The sequence below is a fragment of the Hyaena hyaena genome, unplaced genomic scaffold (assembly GCF_003009895.1).
Source record: "Hyaena hyaena isolate Hyena2069 unplaced genomic scaffold, ASM300989v1 scaffold_143, whole genome shotgun sequence".
Taxonomy (NCBI): Eukaryota; Metazoa; Chordata; class Mammalia; order Carnivora; family Hyaenidae; genus Hyaena; species Hyaena hyaena.
This window is the reverse complement of record NW_024080775.1, coordinates 2094942-2106564: the sequence shown is the minus strand read 5'-3', so window position 1 is coordinate 2106564 and position 11623 is coordinate 2094942. Positions and strand designations below refer to the sequence as shown.

Sequence of the window (11623 nt, the reverse complement as noted above, 5' to 3'; positions counted from 1 at the left end):
ATGTATGTATTTGCTTACTGTTTTAAGCTGCTACCTGACTTTTTAAAATGTGTTTATTTTGTAAAATAAAAAATAAATTTTAAAAAGAAAGAAAACAAATAGGAGGAACCCAAAGGATATTCAGAAAGATCATTCTGGGATGCTTCCAGCAGAGATTAAGAAGAGAAAATTGATTCGAGTGCCTGGGTGGCTCAGTTAGTTAAGTGTCCAAGTCTTGATCTTGGCTCAGATCATAATCTCACAGTCTGTGAGTTGAAGCTCTGAGTCCAGCTCTGCATTGACAGTGCAGAGCCTATTTAGGATTCTGTCTCTCCTCTCTGCTTCTCCTCTACTCATGTTCTCTCTCTCTCTCAAAACAAATAAATAAACTTTAAAAAAAAAGAAAAAAAAAGACAGTTGATTAAAGAAATATTTAGGGGATAAAGTTTATAGCAGTTGGAGATGAATTTGAAAAATGACATGAAGGAAATGTACGTGTTGAGGGTAACTCATAGGTTCTGACTAAACTACAGGAGGTGCTATTCTTAAAGATAGCAAACAGTAGAAGAGGAGAAATTTGGGTCTGAATTTTGTGTTAGATGTGTGGAATGAGATGCCTTTGAGGCATCCAGGTAGAAATATAACCAAGACAGTGATCTATCTATTTGTGCCCAGAACTCAGTGGAGAGATTTGGGCATGATATATATTTGGAAGTCATAGACCTATAGATGGTGACATAGATGAAATTGCTTAGTGGAGAAAAACACAGGAAGGAGAGAACAGTGCCTAGGAATGAGCTATGAATACCCAAGTACAGGCAGACAGATAAAAGGATGCATATGTGAAAGGTTTGAAAAGGCTTTTGGCCCCAAAAGATGTAATGAAAATCCAGACTAGAGTGTCACTGAAGACAAAGGAATAAAGTATTGAATAAAGACATGATCAATAGAGCATAACAATGACTTTCCCCTCATATGGAACATATTTTTGAGGTGATCCAAGGAGGACTGGTCATGGCCTGGTTGGAATATCAAAATTTTGGTGGTTGACATTTAATCATATCAAAAAATATAGTCTTAGCAAACTATAATTCTAGGGAGAAATGCCATATTGACATACAGCAACAGTTTTCATGATTTCAAAACAAGGCATTTCAGTTGCATTAAATATGAGGAGGAGAATGAGTAGGAGAAGGGGACTTAACATTTACTGAGATACTAAGTATGGCACTTAACAGATTTTAACTTGTGTAATCCCTAAAACAATTCTCTGGTTTATTACGTATTGTTATTCCCATTTTTCAAAATAGCAATTTGAAGCATGTAGAAGTTAAACAATTTACATCATTTTATTTTCACTCAACGTCTGCCTAGAAAATGTCTTACCAAACTTTTTTTAAATGGTTAGGTTTTTTTTATAGGGAGTAACACAAGGCAATAGAACTGAAGGGACTTGCGGTATTATTCTTCCCCTATATATTCAGAAATTGTTTGATAAAAGTGGGTTAACATTTTTACACTGAAAAGAAGAATTACTGATTACATGTATACATGGTAAATATTCATCTTTAAATTAAGAAAATCCTAACTTATAGGCAGAAAGAATGAAGCATTAGAGAATTTATGCCATTTAATTAGTACTAAATTCTGCCAATTTTTCCTTTGTGTGTTTTTACAATCCAATTTCCCTTTTTGCTACCATCTGAATTCTGCTTCTGATTTTTTTGGTCTCGTGTCACTCTCTTTGCCTGCAATCCTCTCACTCATCCATCTTGTATATCACTGACATATTAACCTCTCTACAAAACTTTTAATTGTTTCATCCTGCCGTGAAAAAAGGACTCCAAGCTACGTACGCATGTGTCTAAAATGCACAGCCTAGGGGCGCCTGGGTGGCTTAGTCGGTTAAGCGTCCGACTTTCGCTTGGGTCATGATCTTGCGGTTCGTGGGTTCGAGCCCCGCGTCGGGCTCTGTGCTGACTGCCAGCTCAGAGCCTGGAGCCTGTTTCAGTCTGTGACTCTCTCTCTCTCTGACCCTGCCCTGCTCACGCTGTCTCTCTCTCTCTCCTAGAAATAAATAAAACATTTAAAAATAAATAAATAAATAAAATGCACAGCCTAGCAGGCAGGACGCACCATAGTCTCACCAACATTTATTCTCAGACTTCTATCCTCATTGAAACAATCACCTCCAACCGAGTCATTCTGCTCCATGTCCCAACCTTTCTTGTGCTGGCTTCATTCATGTGAGCCCCTTTGTTTGAAATTCTATATCACTTCCTCTGTCTATCCAGATCTCACCCATCTTTGAAATGTCATCCTTTTCATGAATGTTTATTTTTCCCCCACAACATTCCAGGTTATAGTCACCTTTCCCTTTATGATTTTATGCCAATATCTACAAACTTCATTTAGCATTCCATCAAGAACTATTGCAAGCACTAGTTTTCACTTTTTTTTTTTTAATGTTTTATTTATTTCTAGGTGCGAGAGAGAGACAGCGTGAGCAGGGAAGGGCCAGAGAGAGAGGGAGACACAGACTCTGAAACAGGCTCCAGGCCCCGAGCTGGCAGTCAGCACAGAGCCCAGCACGGGGCTCGAACCCACGAAGCGCGAGATCATGACCTAAGCGAAAGTCGGACGCTTAACCGACTAAGCCACCCAGGCGCCCCTAGTTTTCACTTTTTTCTTATCTGCCTATGAGATTTATATGATTTGCTTTCTCATTAGATTTTAAACTGCTTAAGAGCAGGTGCCAATCAAATACAAATAAAAGGCCATCTTTTACAGCCAGACCACTATGGTAGATACAAAAATAAAGCTATGAAACAAGGCAGATACCGTCTCTGTTCACACAGTGCTTATAGGTTCCATCCTTTTTAGCACCAGTCGGCCTTTTGTGTGTTAGTGGAGATAAGGCTGTATTCTGTGACGATGCCTATCCATGATTCCTACTAGTGTACCACGAAACAGACTTTTACATTATACAAAGTGCCCATGGAACATGAAAAAATTTTTATCAAGACAAGTCTGTATTCCCAAATTCACATTCTAAAGCAAAGAAATTCACTGCTCTTCCATACTCAAATATCTTTGTTCTTGTCAGTAGACATATATAGAAGCAACCTTGTACTGAATCCTGTGGCCTAGGGTGTGGTTTTACCGCAGGGTCATGTTCAAATAAATTCTTTGTGCACTTTGTAATATATGTATACACACACACACACACACACACACACTACTGGTTCTGCTTCGCAGTAGAACTCTTATACAAATTGCAAAATAACAATGATATTGAAGAAGGTGAGGTCAAAGAGGCCAGAATTGGGATTCAGATGTAGCTCCTATTGTACTTACTGAAACAAACACCCTACTACCTAATGATAGAAATGTTTGAGAACAAATAGAGTAACAAAAAATTAGCCTAGCAGTTCTGGATAAATACATGGCATTTGAAAAATCTCTTTAATGCAAGATAACATATCTGAAAGTACTAAAACCAGGTAAGGTTCCTAATTATTCTTCCAGATCCATTGAAAGAAATAGAGGCAGTCCTACAACATGAGAAGGATAGAGAAAGCCCATTTCAGTGTCTCTTAAATTTTGATGTACATGTGATTCACCTAGGGGTCTCCCATCCAAGTACTAACCAGGCCCGACCCTGCTTAGCTTCCGAGATCAGATGAGATCGGGCGCGTTCAGGGTGGTATGGCCGTAGACCCTAGAGGTCTCTTAAAATTCAGATTCTGATTCAGAAGATTTAGGCTTTTCTGCATGGTGAGGAGTGATTCTTAATTGGTCAAAAACCCAACCAATTATGGGGAAGATAAACACTTCTTTCAATTGGTGGCAATGTAGGTGTGATAGAGCCAAAATAAAGATCACACTTACTAGTGACATATTGCCAGTTCTGGCTGGCCATAGTTTTCCCACCCATGGACTCTTTCAGACTAAGCCTCCATTGTACCTGGGCACTGCCCTTTCACTATATCAGATTCCACTGCAAGCAACATGTCAAGGCTCATGCCTTCCCACAGAGCTGGTAACAAGCCTGATCCCCCATCAGTTTAGTAATAAGTAAAGCCTATTCTCCTATTGCTTCATCTTTTCAAATCAACTGCTAAGCCTGCAGTAGTACCACTACTTATCTTTTCTGGCTTAACAGGTCTTTCCTATCATAATGATAAGCCTCCACAAGAACTACCTCCACTTGCCTTCACAAGCCAAGTCCAACTCCCAAGACCCACAAGTGCCTCTTAGTACATCGTGGCCAATATTATTTAAGACACAACAAATGTTGCCATTGTGTGCAATTTTTCTTCTTGAAGTTCAAGGACTGAACCGTCTGACAATCTTATCAAGCCAAAATTCATTTTTGGGGGCACCATCCTGAATCTGTCAAAACAAACCCGTATAGAACTCTATCTGCATTCACATCTGGTATTGTCAGAAGAGCAAAGTAGACCCCAACATGCAAAGAAGGCAGCGATGCTGCAAATTATCTCCCATCATGCCCAATTGCCTTAACAGGCTGTCATCTCAGTTCACAGCAAGGCACCAAATCAGCTACAGATGCCAAATCTGCAATGTATGCTCCAGTTCAGTGATAGGTTTTCTCTAGAAACTGTGAGAGAACCAGCACAATAAACATGACTGACATAATGTTACCCATAATGGCAATTGCAACCTGCTCTTATTCAAATGAGTCATCATGGGATGCTGATTAATATCTTCTTTAAATTTCCCAAGTATATTCTTTGGGTGAATCTTGTAGTATGGCTTTAATCCAGTGCTCCTTTTCAGGAGAAAACAAATCAGGGGGCTTTGCCTCTCATTGGCTATGATTCAACACCACATGTGAAACCGTTAAAAGTATGATTCCCTGGTTCAGAGATATTCTCTCAAGCAGTGATGGTGTCCTTTCTTCACATCACTACCCAGTTATACACTCCTTTCCCACAGTTTCCATTTATTACCTTGTTTCAGCCTTCCTGGGTGGGGGTCTCTGCCCAACCACAGAGTAGGCAGTAGGTATAGCTTTGCCAGAGTTTGCCCAGAAAACAGGAATTGGGTTTGCAAGGTTAAGGATGATGAGACTATTTCTACTACTAACCAGTGAGACAGTACTGAGTCAAATTTGGAGAAATTAAAATGGTGTTCTGAATGCTGTGTATTTCTTCCAGACACACAAGGGCAGTCCCAGAGCCAGCAAATAGGGATACAGAAAAATAGAGAAAAATTTTGTGAGACAGGAAGAATCCAAGATTATTGTGATTGCATCAAACCCCACTCCTTTGTTGCCGATTCCACCTTCTAGAAACCTGTCCAAAAGTGTCTTCCCTTTACTACCCATATTGTCAGATGAAGGATATATTCATCAAAGTGAGTCAGCCCTCTTTTCCTGCCTTATCACTCCCCAGGTTACTGATAGATGTTTTAATCGCTTATCCCAGCTCTCAACAAAACTTTTACTTTGTGTGTTGTCAATGATACCTGTCCATTCATTATTACTCTTTGTAGTCCAGTTTTGTACTTTGCTAGCATCCCAATGCACAGCTTGGTCCAATGAAACCTGGGGAACCAATTAATGTACCACCTGGTGCTCCATACCATAAATGGCATTCTCAGCCACTGCTTAGGTCACCAGGTAAGCACAGATCAATGTAGATTACATGTCTACTCCAGGTGGGACACATTTTAACCACCTGCGACTACTAGTGAGAGCCCTAGGTATTCACTTGCCAGCTAAATGCTGGCTCTTCAGAAACTCTCACCCAAAGCCATCTTCAGGTGTTTCTTTCCTTGTTGACACCGGTACAGTCTTTTACCTCATTAGAAACTTCAACAGGAAGCAAAGGAATCTGCCATTTTTTCCACCCAATATTTCATAACATGAGCATCATCATGCTGTTCAGTTCAAGCAACTAGGTAGTTATTTCTAGGGGCTGGACAAAGACAGCCTCTACATTCCAGTACCCTTGTGAGCCATCAGCTGAGCCTTTCTGGGTGGCATCTAGATAGCCCACTTCAATTCACCACTGGAATTCCTACAGCTATTTTCATAATTGCATTCTCCATGAAGCATTGTCAAGACCTTGGCAAGGTCAAGTTCTTGCAGTACTAGAATGGATACACCACCCTCAATTTTGACCATAATTCAAACTTACTGTTGCTTCCTCAGTTTTGTGATCCAGTGATCAACTGGGGCAAACTGCTAGACTGCATTTCAGTTTGGGAACTTTTATCTGTAAACCAGGAAATTAACTTTGCTTTAACAAGGAAAAAACCTATAATCCAAACCATTCGGCACTAAGAGCTGCCACTTTTGGAAGCTCCTGTTGTTGGTTCTAAGGGCAGGGTGGCAATGTAGTTATGGATACACTACACATCTCCATGGCCACAACCAGTGGCATGCTCTTACAACCATTTCCATTTTAACCCTGAGCTCTTCGCTCTTCTGAGATGCTCATCCCTCATGGGAAATGAATCTGACATTACCCAAGACATAAAGGTGTTTTGAATCTGAGTCATTTTATTTTTCTTAAATTTTAAGTGTATTTATTTATTTGAGAGAGAAAAAGACAGCACAAGTGGGGGAAGGGCATAGAGAGAGGGAGAGAGAGAATCCCAGGTGGGTCCACAATGCCAGTGCAGAGCCCAGTGTAGGGCTAAAACTCATGAAACCATGAGATTATGACCTGAGCCTAAACCAAGAGTAGAACCCTTAACCAGCTGAACCACCCAGGCACCCCTCAGAATCATTTTAAATCCCTGATCAAAGGGAGCACCTCCGCTAAATGCCAGTAAGAGGCCAGTAATTGCTTATCAGAGGGGTTGTATCTCTTTTTGGCATTACATAACTATAAATTCAATATTCAAAATTACTATTTGGGGAGGAGAGGATAATGTTAAAGCCTTCTGCAAGAGACTCCAGTCTGCATGTGTCTAGATAGTAAAAGCCTCCAAATAATTTGTGCATTAGGCCAACCCAAATGATACTGTTTTGGGCTATAGCCTCTGCAAGCTTCTCAAAGCCTGTTTTTTGTTGTTGTTTTGGATCTCATTCAAATTTGGATTTTTTTTTCTTGCTGGTCAATGTATCAGGGCTAACAAGATGCCCAGAAACAGGGTATGTGTTCCCCACAGCCAAAAGGCTCCACAAATTATTGTGTCTCTTTCTTATTAGCAGGGCCTGGCACATATATCCACGTAATCCCTGCCTTGTGTGGACTGTCTTTCGTGGCCTCCAACATAAGTCATTCTCAAATGTTTAGTAATTGATTCAGCCCTGTGTTTTAGCCAGACAGACTAACCATCTTCAACTAGTCACATGTACCGATGCTATTTTCAAATCTGGGTTTCCTTCTCTGAGAGGTAAACTTCTATGCTTTCATTGATGCTTACGTTAACTTGCTTTTGATTGTGACTGAGTCTAAATCCCACCTTGCCAGGTTGTCAAAATACACAGGAGGATTCAGTTACCCTTAGGAAAGGTTGGTGAATGTTTATCAGTCATTCTCATGAAAAAGGGAACTTTGCCTTACTTGCTTCTAAATTGGGACAGAAAAGAAAGCATTAACTAAGACTATCACAGCATATCAGCCATCTTAGCTTATTGGATTTCCTGAACAGCTCTCCCCACGTCTGACATGTTGGGAGTTATCAATAGAATTACTTGATGTAAGCACAATAAACAGCAGCTCGTTTCCATGAGTCGCCCACTTTTTTTCACAGGCCAGAGATGGAGGAGGCTTTAGGCAAATCTAAAAATTCCTAATTAATAGAACCAATTAAAATCAAGCGAAATGTGGGGCGCCTGGGTGGCTCAGTCAGTTAAGCATCTGACTTTGGCTCAGGTCATGATCCCTCAGGTTCGTGAGTTTGAGCTCCCTGCTTTGGACTCTGTGTCTCCCTCTCTCTCTGCCTCTCCCCCACTCGCTTTCTGTATCTCTCTCAAAAATAAACAAACATTTTAAAAAATCAAAAAAAAAAATTAAAAAATTAAAAAAAAATAAAAAATCAAGCAAAATGTAAGATTGCCAGTAATGGCAAAGCCCTCCATTCATAATCACATTTATTCCACCTATGCACTTGGGTATAAAGAATGCCATTGCAAGTTTTTGCGTTTGGGTTTTTTTTAATTAGTTTTATTGTAGTTGTTGTTTACTTTTTCACTCACCAAACAATGGTTTTGCCGTAACCCTAGTACTTAACATCACAACTATATCATACCTCTAAAGACTTGCTTTTGGTCTCCTGACATTTTCCTACCACGAGATACCAGATATTGAAGTACATTCTGCACCAGGATGTTACAATTCCATCATTCCAAGGTTATGCAATGTAATCATAGCATATAGCCTTGTATCCCCCTGTGGGATTCCAGTCAATCATCTTTTCCTTCACCCCCTTAACAGACGGAGTAAACTCAGCACTCTGCTTTACCTCACTCTTCTTCCACTCCTTATCAGTACTATGGAATTTAAATTCATTCATGCTGATGTAAATAGAGTGAATTTAACAAGTCCCTTTAGGCAAGGTGGTCACTTGTGCTGAAGAAGTTTTTCTTCCTTCCAGCTAGCAATACTGTTCCTCCTAGCAATGTGCAAAGTGGATACAATTTCCTTTTGTTTCCAAATACCTGCTTTAACTTTACCTGGTCTGACGTTATTTCCCCTGGCCCCATCAGTGATTTCGTTTTTACTAAAGCATCTTGGTATAACCAGGGGATTGTATTTCTGGCCATTTCTTCCTCTAGTTTTTCCTTCTAAATGCATTCTCCCAATTCCTTAAGAGTCAAAGTTTTAACACCCAAATCCCATTGATAAGAATTGTCCCTGGAAATCTGTCACGGACTTTTTACTACTTTGAACCCAGAGTGGATTGGCAACCACCTTAACTTCAAAATGTTAGATTTTCATGCTGGTCAAGATGGACTGAATCTACTATTACCTAATTACAACTCTGGATGATACAAAAAGCAACCACCTGAGAGTTCTGAAAATTAAATAATAGCAGGCAGATTAGGAAAAGAAATTAAAATTTTGATGATGAGCAGTAATGCGGTGAGTTTTCTTCTGTCTTGCCAGAGGATCAGAAAAATAGGCCATTATTTAAATTTTGTATTTCTCTCTGAGATTTTCTATTTTTTTAATATATTTCAAATATGCTTGTAATTGTTTGTTAAAGGCTTTTTATGATGACTGCTTTAAATTCCTTCTCAGATAATTCCAACATCTGTATCATTTCAGTATTGGCATTGATTGTCTTTTCTCATTTAAGATTTTCCTGATTCTTGGTATGATGAGTGATTTTGACAGTATCCTGGACATTCTGAGCATTGTTATGAAACTCTTACTAAATCTTCTGATTTAGCAAGTCTTTTCTGACACTTTGCTGGTGGGTGAGAAGGGGAACTTTCCCACTATCCCCAGGTGGAAATGGAAGGCCAGGCTCCCCCCCTCCCACGTGTTCTCCACTGACACCAAAACAGAGGGGGGAAGGGTGTGTCATCACAGCTGGATGGAGGTAAAGTCTGGCCTCTTCACTCAGCCTTTGCTAAGTAAGATGTGACCACTATTTATTCTGGGTTGTAATTTTTTCGTTAAGGTGGTTTGCATCTAAAAGATTTCTTTCTTGCTAATCTGCCAGTTTTCTGTTCCTTTAGCTAGAGAGAGACAGTTTTCCTTGGGGCTTTTTTTTTTGGTCTGTGCCCATTAGTGTTTCCAGGTTGCCTCTTTAGCATCCAGTCCAGGATATATAAATCCTCAACAACAACAAAATCAACAAATTTGATGTGAACTCTGCCAAATTTTCCATGCATCCCGTGTCCCTAATTTTTCTGCTTTCTCACTACCTTCCAAAGTCTTCTAAGTTTGCTTTATATGTTTTGTTTTAATTTTTAGCTGTACTTATTGGAAAAACTGGGGAAACGTTGGTCTACTGCATCTTGTCTTACAACCAAAGAAACCCTGTTTTTCAAAACAAGACAATCAATTTTTTTCCAGAGAATTTTAACAGAACGCATTGTTCATGTCATTCTATTCAAAATGTCCAGGATATAATCTAAAATTACTTGAAATACACAGATCCAGGAAAATGTGCCTAATTCTAGCAGAAAGAAAATCAAGACATGACAACCCTCAGATGACTCAGATATTGAAATGATCAGAAAAATACTTTAAATTAAGTATTATAATTATGCTCTAAGGCAAAGGTGAAGACTCTTGAAATGAATGAAAGATAGAACTTTTCAGCACAGAAACATTAACTATAAAAACAAATGAAATAAAAATTTTAGAACCAAAAAATACAATATTGGGAATGAAAAAATCAGTGCTTGGGCTCAATAGCAGAATAGAGATGAAATTGGGAAGAGTGTAGACAATAGGTTAAGATAAATTATCCTAGCTGAAGAATAGCAGGAAGAAAGAAATAGAAAATAAATGAACAGAGACTTAGGGACTTGTGAGACATTATTAAATGGTCTAATATTCATATCATTGTCACCAGAAAAGAAGATGAGAAACAAATAGTAAAGGAAAAAATATCTGAAGAAATCACACTAAAAATTTCCCAGATTTGAAGAAAGGACTAAATCTATGTATTTAAGTAAGTAGCTCAGCAAACCACACTCAGATAAACTGAAAGAAAATCAAGCCCAACACATTATAATAAAATTGCTGAAGACCAAAAATTGCCATAAAAATGGAAATGAGCCATAAAAATTGTGTATAGAAGAACAGCAATTTGAATGACTGGATTTTTCATTAGAAATTAGGGAAGCCAGAAAACAGTGAAACAACATCTTTAACGTTCTGGAAAAAAGTACTATCAACCCACAATTCTACGTCCAGTGAAAATATCCTTCAGGAATGATGACAAAATAAATATGTGCTTAAATGAAGGAAAACTAAGAGAATTTGTTCCCCACAGGTTTGCTCTAAAATAAGTGGTAAAAAGAAGTTCTTCTGGCTGAAATAAAATGATGTCAGGAAAATACTGGAACTTCAGAAATAAAGGAAGAACAATAACAATGAGTATATATTTAGAGAAGTATTTTTTATTTTCCTTTTTAAAAAAATTTATTTATTTATTTTGAAAGAGAGTGAGAGAGGGAGAGAACAGGATATGGTCGGAGAGAGAAGGAGAGAGAGAATCCCAAGCAGGCTCCATGCTGTCAACACAGAGCCCAACATGGGGCTTGATCTCACAAACCATGGGATCATGACCTGAGCCGAAATCAAGAGTTGACACTTAGCCAACTGAGCCACCCAGGCATCCCCTTATTTTTAAATTTTATGTTAGAGAGAGAAAGACAGATCACACAAGTGGTAGAGGGGCAGAGGGAGACAGAGAGAGAGAGAATCTTAAGCAGGCCTCATGCTCAGCATGGAGTCTGACACAGAGTTTGATTGCAATGACTGTGAGATCATCACCTGAGCCAAAATCAAGAGTTAGACATTTAACTGACCGAGCCACCCAGGCACCCCTAAGTAAATATTTATTTTTAAAATTATTTTCTTTTCCTAAGTTTCTTAAATATGTACACTCACTGAAAATGAAAATTATAGGGCTGCCTGAGTGGCTCAGAGGTTAAGCAGCCAACTTTGGCTTAGGTTATGATTTCACAATCTGTGGGTTC

At 39.0% G+C, this 11623-nt stretch overlaps 1 pseudogene; it reads right to left on the bottom strand.

Moving 5' to 3' along the window:
* Positions 1-3579: 3579 nt before the first annotated feature.
* Positions 3580-3699, bottom strand: LOC120236014 (annotated as a pseudogene).
* Between the last annotated feature and the right edge of the window lie 7924 nt (positions 3700-11623).